The sequence below is a fragment of the Xyrauchen texanus genome, chromosome 36 (assembly GCF_025860055.1).
Source record: "Xyrauchen texanus isolate HMW12.3.18 chromosome 36, RBS_HiC_50CHRs, whole genome shotgun sequence".
Classification (NCBI taxonomy): Eukaryota; Metazoa; Chordata; class Actinopteri; order Cypriniformes; family Catostomidae; genus Xyrauchen; species Xyrauchen texanus.
Window position 1 is genome coordinate 4,856,558 of NC_068311.1, and position 12,895 is coordinate 4,869,452.

Sequence of the window (12,895 nt, forward strand, 5' to 3'; positions counted from 1 at the left end):
TTTATCCAAAGCGACTTACAAAAGAGAAAAACATCAGCGAATCATCTTAAGGAGACAGTGGTAGGAACAGTGCCATACTAAAAAGTTTCACTATCATCAGAATAGTATACAAAACAGATTTAAGTGCAACAAGAATTGTACATTTTGTATTTTTTTTAGTGACTGGTTAAGTGCTCTTGGAAAAGATGTGTTTTAGCCGTTTTTTGAAGATAGAGAGTGAGTTAGCTTCCCGGATTGAGTTGGGAAGGTCATTCCACCAACGTGGTATGATGAAACTGAAAGTCCGGGGAAGTGTTTTGATGCCTCTTTGTTTTGGTACGACAAGGCGACGTTCCTTAGCCGACCGCAAGCTTCTGGTGGGAACGTAGCTCTGCATAAATGTTTGTAGGTATGCTGGAGGAGACCCAGTGACTGTTTTGTATGCCAGCATCAGGGCCTTGAATTTAATACGTGCATGAACCGGCAGCCAGTGGAGAGAGACAAAGAGTGGTGTAACATGTGCTCTCTTAGGTTCATTAAAGACCAGACGTGCTGCTGCATTCTGGATCATTTGCAGAGGTTGCACATGCATGAAGGCCTGCAATGAGAGCGTTAGAGTAGTCCAGTCTAGTTATGACAATTTAAATGAATTTATACCAACCGAATACTGTTCACAAGATTCTACATTGTCATTTAAGGGTTAAACTTCTGGCGCACTGAGTCACATTATTTCTATGGGCACAGAGCCAACAAATGTGCCTCTGGTAAGAAACCTTTAAGTTTTTGAATGGAAACCTGTTTGGGTGTGAAGAGTAGCATCTCTATCGTTTTGTTTGATATGCTGATTAAAATTTTGAATTCATTTTTCGAGTGTCAGCACATTTATAATAATATAATTTACCCCCATAAGTGGATTTTGGAACATTATTATCTCAAAAGATGAAAATCTTGTTAGTTATTTTGAAAAACTTTCAACATTAACACATGGGTCATTTCACAGAGTTTTTATATAAAATTTGTTATATATTATTTTGTTATCACTGTACAATATGGTTCTATTTATTAACATTAGTAAATGCATTCCTATATTCACTGAGCCTTTTCACATTGAGAATAAATGGGTTCACCCAAAAGCTGAAAAATTTTGCTTTCAGAGGATTTATATGGAGTTAGGATGAAAATAAGGTGCATTTAGAACAGTTCTGAGACCAGCGCAGACAGACAGCACACTGGAGGTTAAGTCATTCATTAAATAGGGATCAAGCGAGCATGGAAGCATCCTTTAGCTCTCTGTGCAGCTAAGTGCATTCAATCCTAAAATCTGACCAAAAGTTCAGTTTCAGGCTGCAGATGATGTTTGGACCACTCAACATATTTGGCAGACATGGGGCAATGGTAATCAGTACATAGATTCAGAATTTATAATGTATCATTTTATTTTAACATGGTTGGCCATGATTGGATGATGTTGGACATTCCTTTGAACCAGAATTAATTATTAAATATGTAATGTCTGTAACATCTCAAAAACATTCTGGAAACAATTTAAACAATATTATTAAAAATATATATGTTTTTCTATAGCATGGTATTATTTTAAATTTCACAACTTAGTCCTGCTGTCCACATATAAGGATATACATTTTTAGAAAAACGTATTTGCTCTATTAAAAAAATACAATTATTATATAGATAGATATGTGAATCACACTTTGATCAGATTAACCCACATGTTCACCTCATGGTCCAGCCATTTCTCTTTACTCAAATTTTCTTGTTAAGAAATAAAGTATGCCTTCTAAAGGTCAGGGCCATATCATTTACTTGATTTATGTCCCACAGAGACCAACTAATATCGCTTAAAGCTGAGGGAAAAGAAGGAGAAAGAGGCAAGGAATGGAAAGGGACAGGGAATATGAGAGTGACGGAGGGTGTGAGATAGAACGGAGGCCAAATAGCTAAAAACATACATTCTTCTTAAAGACACGAAGAGCAACTAGGTGTTCGAAAAAGCCTCAGACACTTTCTTTGGCTTATCAACATTCATTCCTTGTCCACTAAATGCACACACCGACAAATATCCCATGGAGAGGAAAACATATTTATTAAAACCAATGACATTGCCACTAGAGGAACTATATCAACACAGTAATACATTCTCTTACTAGGTCAGACAGAGAGCAAGCAGGAACGGCCAGAGAAATCTTTCATTTTCTCTCTCTCACACACACACAAACAACAGAGCAAATAAAGTGTGTTAATCTGTTGTAAAGCTGTTTTAATCCACTGGCAGCTGTTGTGAGTTATCCAAGATTCGGGGTATGCAATCTGTCACACAAATCCATCTCTCACTTTCTCCTCTTACAAAAACGTACCATGATATTACCACAATTTGTGGACCATTCAGACTACCATGGTAATATCATGAGGTTCTTTACAAGTACCTTGTAAATAGAATGGTAAATGAATGGTAGACGTAATCAGATTCCCAATACATTCTGTTAACATGGAGATTACCTGCATGATTCCGGTTTTTAATGGATAACAAAAGCTGTAAAACTACTTTTCAAAACACCATCACTGTACCATAATACAGCCACTGCACATTTCATAAGGGTAAGCTTTATGAGATGTGACATGAACTTGTATATTTCTTGCTAAAGGTTCCCTTAGCATGATTCACATTAGCATTAGCACTAGTTAATGAGGCTTGGTGGCTCAGTCCCAACCACAGTGCTCACACATACACACAATGATGATCATCAATTACCCCAGTAACAGTGTAGAAAGTCATTGAAGGAGTGTGACTGCTCCCCTGAAGCTCCACTGTGCCTGCTACAGAGCCATATTGGCTCCTTTACAGTCTGTGCACTTAAAGACAAAATGGCTCCTTTCATCTGGTCTCTCTAGGAGAAAAATTACCCTAAATCATGGAGGGGAAACAGACAGAATGGAGCAGTGAAGAATGAAAGAATGAGATTAAAGGAAACACAATACTGTGTGTGTATGTGTGTGTGTGTGTGTGTGTGGGCAGTGCGTCTGCGGGGTCTGTCAGTTCCATTCTGCACATCAAGAAGTGTGCGTACATTCCATGTAGCCAAGATTAATAGTTTAGACTTATATTTATATTTTCGACCGCGTAATGGGATACCTTGGCGACAGCGGTGGGCCGCCCAGGAGTGTAGGGAACAGGCAGTGTTTGGGTCACCTTTTCTAGACCCTCCCCCCGGCAGGGGGTGAGCAGTGCGGACCCTGAAGAGGGCTGCTCAGTCACACAAGAAGCCGCCGAAGGTGGACGCTGTTCCAACCCGTCCACACAACGACCATCACGCTTGTGCCGCCTCCGTGCAGGGCTCAGGCTAGAGGCTGCCAGTCTGATCCAAGACCTGCCTCCGTCACATTTACCCTGTCGCCGAAGGACTTGTACGGTGAAATGACAGCATACGCAAAGAGTGGATTTAATGTGAAGAGAGGGTGCGCAGACCATATCTCCACAGCTTCACTCCAGAATCCAGTTTCCGGTGGCAGGAGATAAACTCTAGACAACCGGATGGACGGTGGAATTGCAGGGGGCTGCCAGGTCTCTGTCTGTTGAGCCTGCCTCTCGCGTGTCCCCAACGCGGCCTTGTCTTGAGGAGACGAAAATGCTCACGGAAGACGACCCACAGAGCAGTGGAGGCAGCAGTCTTAGTTGATGGCGGACTGCACTCGCCATGTCGAGGAGTATCATTGGCATAAATGGAGTTTTTGCAGCGGATCTAGTGATGCCACTCATCTAGTCCCTCCATACCTGATAGACCTCCGCTGTTGGTCCACGGCTACTTATTTGACTGGGGACCACCGCACGGAGCCCCCAGCTTATTTCGTAGCTTACCTTCATATCTGTAGGGTTGTCCATTATCCGCCACCTATGGACGTGGTTGGTAGCAGTCAGCTCTGCCCCAACACAGATTGCGAGCGAGCTTAACAAATACAACATTGACATTGCAGCTTTGAGTGAGACCCGGCTCGCAGGAGAGGACTCGCTAATAGAAGTCGGGCAAGGATACACCTTCTTCTGGAAGGGTCTTCCAGAAGATACCCGCCGTCTACATGGAGTAGGTTTTGCTATCAAAAGCAGACTGCTCCAGAACATTCCAGAATCTCCTGTGGGAATCAGTGAGCGGCTGATGACTTGGCACATTCCTCTTGCGAAGGGTCGCTATGCAACCTTGCTAAGTGCTTATGCACCAACTCTGGATGCTGAAGAAAGCATCAAAGACACTTTTTACGAGTCTCTTGACACAGCTCTCCTCAAAGTTCCTTACAATGATAAACTTGTGCTTCTGGGAGACTTCAATGCACGAGTAGGCACCAACAACATGCTCTGGTCTGGGGTAATTGGGAAACATGGATTGGGCAACATAAACAGGAATGGCCTGCGACTTCTTTCCCTCTGCTCTGAGCACAAACTGGTCATAACCAACACAACTTTCCAAATGAAAAACAAATTCAAAGCATCATGGATGCACCCAAGATCCAAACATTGGCACCTACTCGACTACATTATAACCCGGCAACAAGATCTACATGAAATCTCCATCACCCGAGCAATGCGAGGTGCGGAGTGCTGGACAGATCATCGGCTGATCAGATCCAAGATACATCTAAAGGTCCGACCTCAACACACTAGGCACCAACCCTCAAGACGGCTCAACTCCCGAGCCCTAAAATCCCCTGACATCACTGCATTGTACCGTCGCTGCTTGGCTAATAACCTTTCCTCCACTTTCATTCATCCCCTACACAATACAGCGGAAAGTGTATGGGCTAACCTTAGCTCAGCGATACAACAAGCCGCTACTGACACAATTGGTTTCACTTCTAAACGTCACCAGGACTGGTTTAACGACAGCTGCCCCGAAATACTGAACCTTCTGGAGGAGAAGCGTAAAGCCTTCACTGCTCACCTCTCCAATCCACAATCTCCCTCTCTGCGCTCACACTGGAGCAATATCCGTGCTGATGTACAACGCCGGCTTCGCATAATGGAGAATGACTGGTGGCTTAGGAAAGCCCATGAAATTCAAGGCTATGCGGATACCAACAACTCTCAAGCTTTCTATGATGCAATAAAATCACTATATGGACCCCAAAAATGCAGAATCACCCCTATCAGATCTGCAGATGGCACAATACTGCACAAGGACAAACAAGTAATTCTTGAGCGTTGGGCTGAACATTTTAACACTCTCCTCAATCAAAATAATCCGACTGACCCCACTGTCCTGCAGCGCCTCCCAGTGCTCCCACCTGTACATGAGCTTGATGACCCACCCAGGTTCTCAGAAGTCCTCACAGCAGTACGAAGCCTCAAGGACAATAAGTCTGCCGGTCCTGATGGAATCCCTGCAGAAGCTCTAAAGAAAGGCGGGTACTTGCTCACCAAAACCCTCCACCAACTCATCCAGATAATATGGGCACAAAAAACTGTTCCACAAGGCTGGAAAGACTCACACATTGTTACCATCCATAAGAAAAAGGGTGACAAGTCCATCTGTGGAAACAGTCGTGGCATATCCCTGCTCTCTGTGGCAGGGAAAGTATTAACGAGGGTCATGCTGTCCCGTCTTACCAAGAGCATCACAGAAAGGATACTTCCAGAGTCACAGTGTGGCTTCAGGAAGGATCGGTCCACCTCCGACATGATCTTTGTCTTGCGCCAATTGCAGGAGAAGGCCAGAGAACAAAACAAAGACCTGTTCATTGCCTTCATCGACCTGGCAAAGGCTTTTGACACCATTGACCGTCAAGTCCTTTGGGTCATTCTGGAGAAGTTTGGGGTGCCTCCAAGATTTCTGTACATCCTACAACAGTTTCACGTTGGCATGCAGGCTCGTGTGATTGTGGGTACATCTCAATCCCCCTCCTTTCCTGTGCAGGTAGGAGTGAAACAGGGGTGTGTACTGGCTCCAGTGATCTTCAACCTCTTCCTGGCAGCAGTCACCCTCCTCTCCCACAACTCCCTCAGCCCCGACGAGGGTGTTTGCCTACAGTTTCGTCTGGACAGGAACCTCTTTAACCTTCGCCGCCTGCAAGCCATCACCAAGTGCACCGCCCTCACAATTCATGAACTGCAATATGCCGATGACTGTGCCCTCCTAGCCCACAGCCCTACCGCAATGCAGCACACATTGGATGTTGTATGCGCAGTGTATCAAGCTTGTGGCCTACAAGTCAATATTCAAAAGACAGAGATCATTGCACAGACCACGGTCCCAACCCCCACACCCCCTGAATTCTACATTCATGGCACACCAGTAAAGGTTGTTCAGCACTTCTGCTACCTTGGAAGCATTCTAACACCCACCTGCCTCATAGACAACGAGATCCAGGCACGCATAAATCTCGCCTCCTCTGCCTTCGGCAGACTTCGATCTCGAGTCTTTGTTAATAAAGATCTCCGTACCTTCACCAAAGTGGCCGTATACCAGGCAGTCTGCGTTTCCACCCTGCTGTTTGGTGCAGAAGCATGGACTCCCTACCGCAGGCATATTCGGTGTCTTGAGGGTTTTTACATCAGATGCCTCCAGCGCATACTAGGAGTCACATGGAAAGACAAAATCCCCCACACGGACATCCTACAGCGTACCAACTCCAGCAGCATGGAGGCAATCCTTGCTAGGCGGCAACTGCGATGGGTTGGACATGTTATCCGCATGCCCTCCCACCGCCTACCCCGGCAAGTCCTCTATGGGCAGATATACGCAGCCAACAGGAGACCTGGGGGTCAGAAGCGTCGCTACAAGGATCACCTCAAGGAGACCCTGAAAAGCTGTGGCATCAACCCTGGAGTCCTGGAAACAATAGCTGCCAACCGTCAGGCATGGAGTTCTGCATGCCATCTGGGGACCCAACAGATCGAATTACAGCGCGCTCAACACAGAACTGAGCTGCATCAGCGCAGACACCAACGCGCACAGCCACAACTATATCCATACCCAGACTCAGCACTCACATGTCCCTACTGCGGCAGGACATGTGGCTCCCGGATTGGGCTTTACAGCCACCTTCAATGGCACCGCCGACAGCAGCGGTTGCCTCAACATTCCAACAACGCATCCTTGAAATGACGTCATCTTCGAAATCGATGGACTGCATAAGAAGTGTGTGTGTGTGTGTGTGTGTGTGTGTGTGTGTGTGTGTGTGTTTGACATAAAATGTGCAAAGAAATGTAATACTTTTTGACTTGTAATTGAGTGTGAAGTTGTGTATCCTGAATGTAAAAGTGTGTACTACTGGTTTCACTTCGTATGCCACAGGTTCAAGTCAGACATCACCTTTATAAAAAACAAATGTTTTACATTCAAAAATGCATTTTAGTTTTCAAAATCCAATTTTAGCAGAGGAAAAATGTCTCTGCATAAATTATAGATGAAAGCCTTGGTTATTTCTTTGTGTTTGTTTGTTTATCTTATTCTTTATTCACCTTCCTGATTTCTGTTCTGTTTTCCCCTGGTACCTTTTTTGTGCAATGCATTCTGAATGGCGAGATCTAATCAGTGTGCTAAAGTGTACACCAATCAGAATACCAAATTAAACATCACAGAAATAAAAATATAAATAAAATTGCAGCTTGCTGTGATTTAGATATTGCACATGCACATATTGCAATTGCATTGCCCTCATTTTAATTGAAATCGCCATGGTTACTAAAAGACAAGATTGGATTTCAGAGGTAGGATGTTTCTGTAATACAGATATAGAAGTATGAAAGAATTACTGAGAAATAAAAAAAAATTCTGGACTTGTTTGATTGTGTCTTTTAAAAGGTGCAGATACATGCTGAAGTATGGATGGATGGAAGGAAGGAAAGCACAGAAGTTTGGAGGGAAGGAATCATGGATGGGATGAAGTACAGAAAAAAGTAAATGAGTAAGGGATGATGGAAGGAAGGCAGGAAGAAAACAAGAAAGGAGGCCTGGAGGGAAGGATGCATGGACGTTTGAAGGGAAGGAAATACTGATAGAGGAAATTCAGAAGGAAGGAATTGGGAAGAGAAATCGGCCCTGGATTTTATATAGAAACTGGTCCAAAAGTTATTGAGTATTTCAGAGTTAGGATGTTTCTGTAATCCGTTCATAGAAGTATGAAAGATTCAGAGAAATAGCATTTTCTTTTGGACGTATTTGGTTGTGTCTATTAAAAGGATCAGATACGTGTTGAAGTATGGATGGATGGATGGATGGATGGATGGATGGAATGAATGAAGGAAGGATGGAAGGAAGGAAGGAAGGAAGGAAGGAAGCACAGAAGTTTGGAGGGAAGGAATCATGGATGGGATGAAGTACAGAAAAAAGTAAATGAGGAAGGGATGATGGAAGGAAGGCAGGAAGAAAACAAGAAAGGAAGGAAGGAGGTATGGAGGGAAGGACATATGGAAGTTTAAAGGGAAGGAAATATTGATAGAGGAAGTACAGAAAGAAGGAAGGAAAGTAGGGAAAAGGGAAGAACGGAAGTGCAGAGGAAAGGAAAAAGGAAGGAAGAAAATAAGGAATGAAAGAATGAAAGAAATATGGAAGTATGGAAATATGGAGAGAAGGAAATACTCTTATGTATGCAAGGGTGTACAGAAGAAAGGAAGAAAAATTAAGGAAATACGGAGGGATGGTAGAATGGAAAGAAGAATGAAAAAAGGAAGTAAGAGGGAAGGAAGGAAATATGGATCAAAGGAGGCACAGAAGGAAAGAAGTATAGAAGGATGTCTGGAAGGAAGGAAATGCGGACGAAAAAAGGGAAGACGGAAAGAAGTGCAGAGGGATGTATGGAGAGAAGGAAATATGGATGGATGAATTTACAGAAGGAAGGAAGGAAAATGAAATTACTTAGGGAAGGACATATGGATGAAGGAAATAAGAAAGCATGGAGGGAAGGAAATATGTATGAAGGAAGTAAGTATGGAAGGAAGTATGGAAAAAAGGATGAAGGAAGGAAGTAAGAGGAAAGGAAATATGGATGGAAGGCGATACAACCGGAAGGAAGTGCAGATGGAAGGAAGTATGCATGGAAGGAAGTAAATACAGATTTAATGTAAGGAAGAAAATATTGATGTAAGGAAGTACAGAATGATGGAACGAAGAAAGAAAGAAAGTAATAATTTGTTTGTGATGAGATAAAAAAAAAAACATCTGCACTGGCAGCCTAGAAGACAGAGGAAGAAAATAAAAGAAAATGTTTCCAGGTCTAATCCAAAGTCAGTTGATCTAGTTTGCCTTGGTTGTGCCATTTGCCCCAGGATCGGCATACATGGGCAATGCCATCCAAAATTACTCTCTCTGAGCACAGAAGGCAAAGACACCTGATTGGGTGACTCTGATTGGACTAAACACTAATGCTTCGACTAGGCTGCACTAATGGACTGAGCTAAAATTTATTCTACAGAAGATTACTGGAGATGAGATCAGACAGAGTTCAGTGGATTCTCTGCACACAGTCAGAACAAAATAAACGCAAACATGCTGTGCCGCATGTGACTCCGACATACTACAGTAGCTGTGAGATTAAACAGCTTTGTTAGCCTAATGGAGAATTATTAATGAGTTTACCGTAGGAAGAAAATAAAAGAAAAAAATAAACAATCTGAGTTTGCTCAAAGCTTACATTTGTGTGTGTCATTTAGTCAGTATGCCAGGTGAGACTAAAAGATTGTATTAATATTTCAGCATGCCAGAGAGAGGGAAGATATCAGCCTTAACAGCGTTTAACTTAAAAATGAGAGTCGAAGGTGTAGTAAATGCACAGACATGGAGGTCTCTTAGTTCAACAATTAAATCCTTTACTTCTAGAACTGGTTCCGAACAATACAACACAGGTAGTCATGTTTCATCAATGATAACACAGCCTTTTTGCAGTGGCCTGAACACTCCCATTTCTTGTTCACAATTAAACCATAACACCTTTTCAGCCTAAAATTCAAACCTCTTCAACAAAGCTTACTTGTTCACTCACATGTACTTTTGAACTTTTTTTTCTTCAGGCAATTTTTATTGCAACGTTTAGATCTCCTTCAAGTTTCTGAGTCACAGGAACATCTGAGGTGCCATCACCGAGTTCTGTTCAGGCAGGTATAAATTCATGTTGAGACTGTGGAGGAACAGGCACTTCCAACTGCTTGGAGCTTCCATTTGAGCTAGGTCTAACAACCTGATCTGAGCACACCCACTCTTCAGCAACATGGCATAGATGTATATAATCCTGATGTCGACAAATGATTTTCCCATCCGACAGTCTCACTACAAAAGAAAGATGACCAATTCTCTCCAGGATTACACCAGTTAACCAGCGCAAGCCACAGGCGAAATTTCTGATGAAGACAACATCACTTTCATCAAGGTTCCCTCCTTTTTCATGATGGTCATGCAAACCTTATTGTTTTACCTGCTGAACCATCACTTTCCCCTGGATATCAGAATGAATCAAGTAGAGGTTTCCTGCCCAGTAACATCTCAGCTGGAACATCTAGAAACGTGCCCAAATGTTGGTGTGGTAGGGCTCTCCTCCGCCCCTGGCAGCGGCACCATCGCTCCAGGCGGTCGGGGAGTCCAGACCCCACTCACCTCCGGGCGGTCGGTCTACTCCCTCCCCCAGTGGATGGCAGCGGCGCTCCCCTGGGTGGACGGCAGTGTCGGGCATCCCTCCTCCTTCCCGGGCTTCGGCACCAGTGTAAAGGCGTTCAATGGGAAGGAGGAGGCGAGAACCGACTTGACAATATAAATAATAGTTTTAATGATAAACTTAAAAGACAAACACACACATGACGGACATGACCGTAAACTATCTCTCTCTGCCACACAATCCTCCGCAGTCGGCCTTTATCCCTCTCGGAGGCTTGATTAGCCTGATAAGGGACCGGGTTTTGTGGCCCTATTCAGCCTGTTGCGGCCTATTCGGCATAATGTGGTGGCCCATTTCACGTTTTTCATTATGTGTGCCTCGAGCCACTTAGAACGGCCATCCACCAGAACCAAGAACATCTGTCCCATGAAAGGACTTGCAAAATCCACGTGCAACCGGGACCATGGCTTGTCAGCCATTCCCGTGGTTGAAGGCAAGCTGGCGGGGGCATTTTCAAATTTTTCTGGCACTCCATGCACTGTTTGACTTTCGTCTCAAGATCTTGATCCATTTTAGGCCACCACATACATGTACATTTCAAAATATCACTGTCCTGGTCACAAAAGCAAAGTTTGTGGGAAATAATAGCCATTTTCTATACTTTTAAGGCATAAGCAATTAGGAAATAACACAACAAAAATTGTGTTACGTAATGTAAGCAGACAATGTCAATGGATAGGAGCTGAAGCCATAGGGGAATGTTTCACTGAACAGACTCATCAATGGCTTATGATCTGTGAGAATTGTGAAATTAAGGCCATAGATAGAGATATTGATGAAAACGTTTCACAGCAAATACAATGGCCAGGCCCTCCTTATCCAATTGCGAGTGTCTCTTTTCTGCCTTAGTCAATGTCTGAGACGCAAATCCAATGGGCTTCTCTGACCCACTCTCAATCGGGTGCGAAAGCACGGCCACAATGCCATATGGAAAGGCATTGCAGGATCCTTTTCTGGATCGAAATGGACCAACAATTTGGTTGACTGGAGAAGATCTTTCAATTTTTTAAATGCAGCAGCCTGCGCAGCTTCCCAATTCCTCTGGCCATCATGATGCAACAACTGGTACAGAGGAGCAAGGACTGTTGACATATCAGGGAAGAACTTTCCATAATATGTTACCATTCTATGGAATGATTTAAGCTCGGACACATTTGTGGGTTTGGGGGCATCTTTGATGGCTCTAAACTTTTCTTGAACTGGGCAGAGACCCTGAGATGATACAATACTTGATGACCCATGTAAGTCACACTCTAAGCCTGGAATGTGAATTTCCTTTGTTTCAGTCGAAGACTTGACTCTGACATCCTCTTGAGCACCTGGTCTAGATTACTGAGATTCTCCTCCTCTGTTTTCCCTGTGACCAGAATGTCATCAAGGCACACAGTTACGTGGGGAATTCCTTGCAGTAGGTTATCCATAGTCCTTTGAAAAATGGCAGGACTTGATGCCATGCCAAAAAACAGTCTTTTGTATTTAAACAGCCCCTTGTGAGTATAGACGAGACATATAGTATTGCTTCGAATCATCATTCAGTAACAATTGCTGATAAGCATGGCTCATGTCAATCTTGCTAAAGGTTTTTCACCCGGCAAGCATTGAAAAAAGTCCTCCACCCGTGGAGTAGGATAGGCCTCCACCTTAGATGCCCGATTGATTGTCATCTTATAGTCTCCACAAATGCGAATGGTGCCATAATTTTTTAGCACGGGCCCAATTGGGGCTGCCCAATTCGAGAACTGAATGGGCTTGATGATCCCAAGTTGTTGAAGTCTCTCAATTTCTTTTTCTACTTTATTTTTTATAGCATAAGGAACACTATATTTATTGCAAGGTGCCCAGTTCATCCCTGAACACATCTGGGTATTTTGCCATTACATCCGCTGCGCACAGACGTTTCACTTGTTTGATCTCACCCCAATTTAACCGTATTTTACTGAGCCAATCTTGTCCCACCAAACTTGGCCCTGACCCCTTTACGACCAGGAGTTTCACCTCGGCTGACTGACTGCCATATGCAATGTTTACCGACCCCACACCCGCTTAGGGAATAAGTGTACACTCTTAAGTGTACATTCTCAGTTTAACTGTATATTCACGGAGTTCTGGTGTCTGAGCTTTACTCCATAGTTTTCCATTGGTCTCCTCACTTACAATTGATGCTGAGGCCCCCCAGTGTCTAACAATTTCCAGTCCTTTTCCAAAGTTAAGAGTCGTTTCTCCCAGTAATCTGCATTGAATTGCATCATCATTAAGTCTGCAG

At 43.7% G+C, this 12,895-nt stretch overlaps 1 protein-coding gene across 1 annotated transcript in view; it reads right to left on the reverse strand.

Annotated features, from left to right (window-relative positions):
* LOC127630079 (calsyntenin-2-like) overlaps positions 1 to 12,895 on the reverse strand; it is a 94,112-nt gene that overhangs the window by 59,979 nt on the left and 21,238 nt on the right. The window lies entirely within an intron of this gene.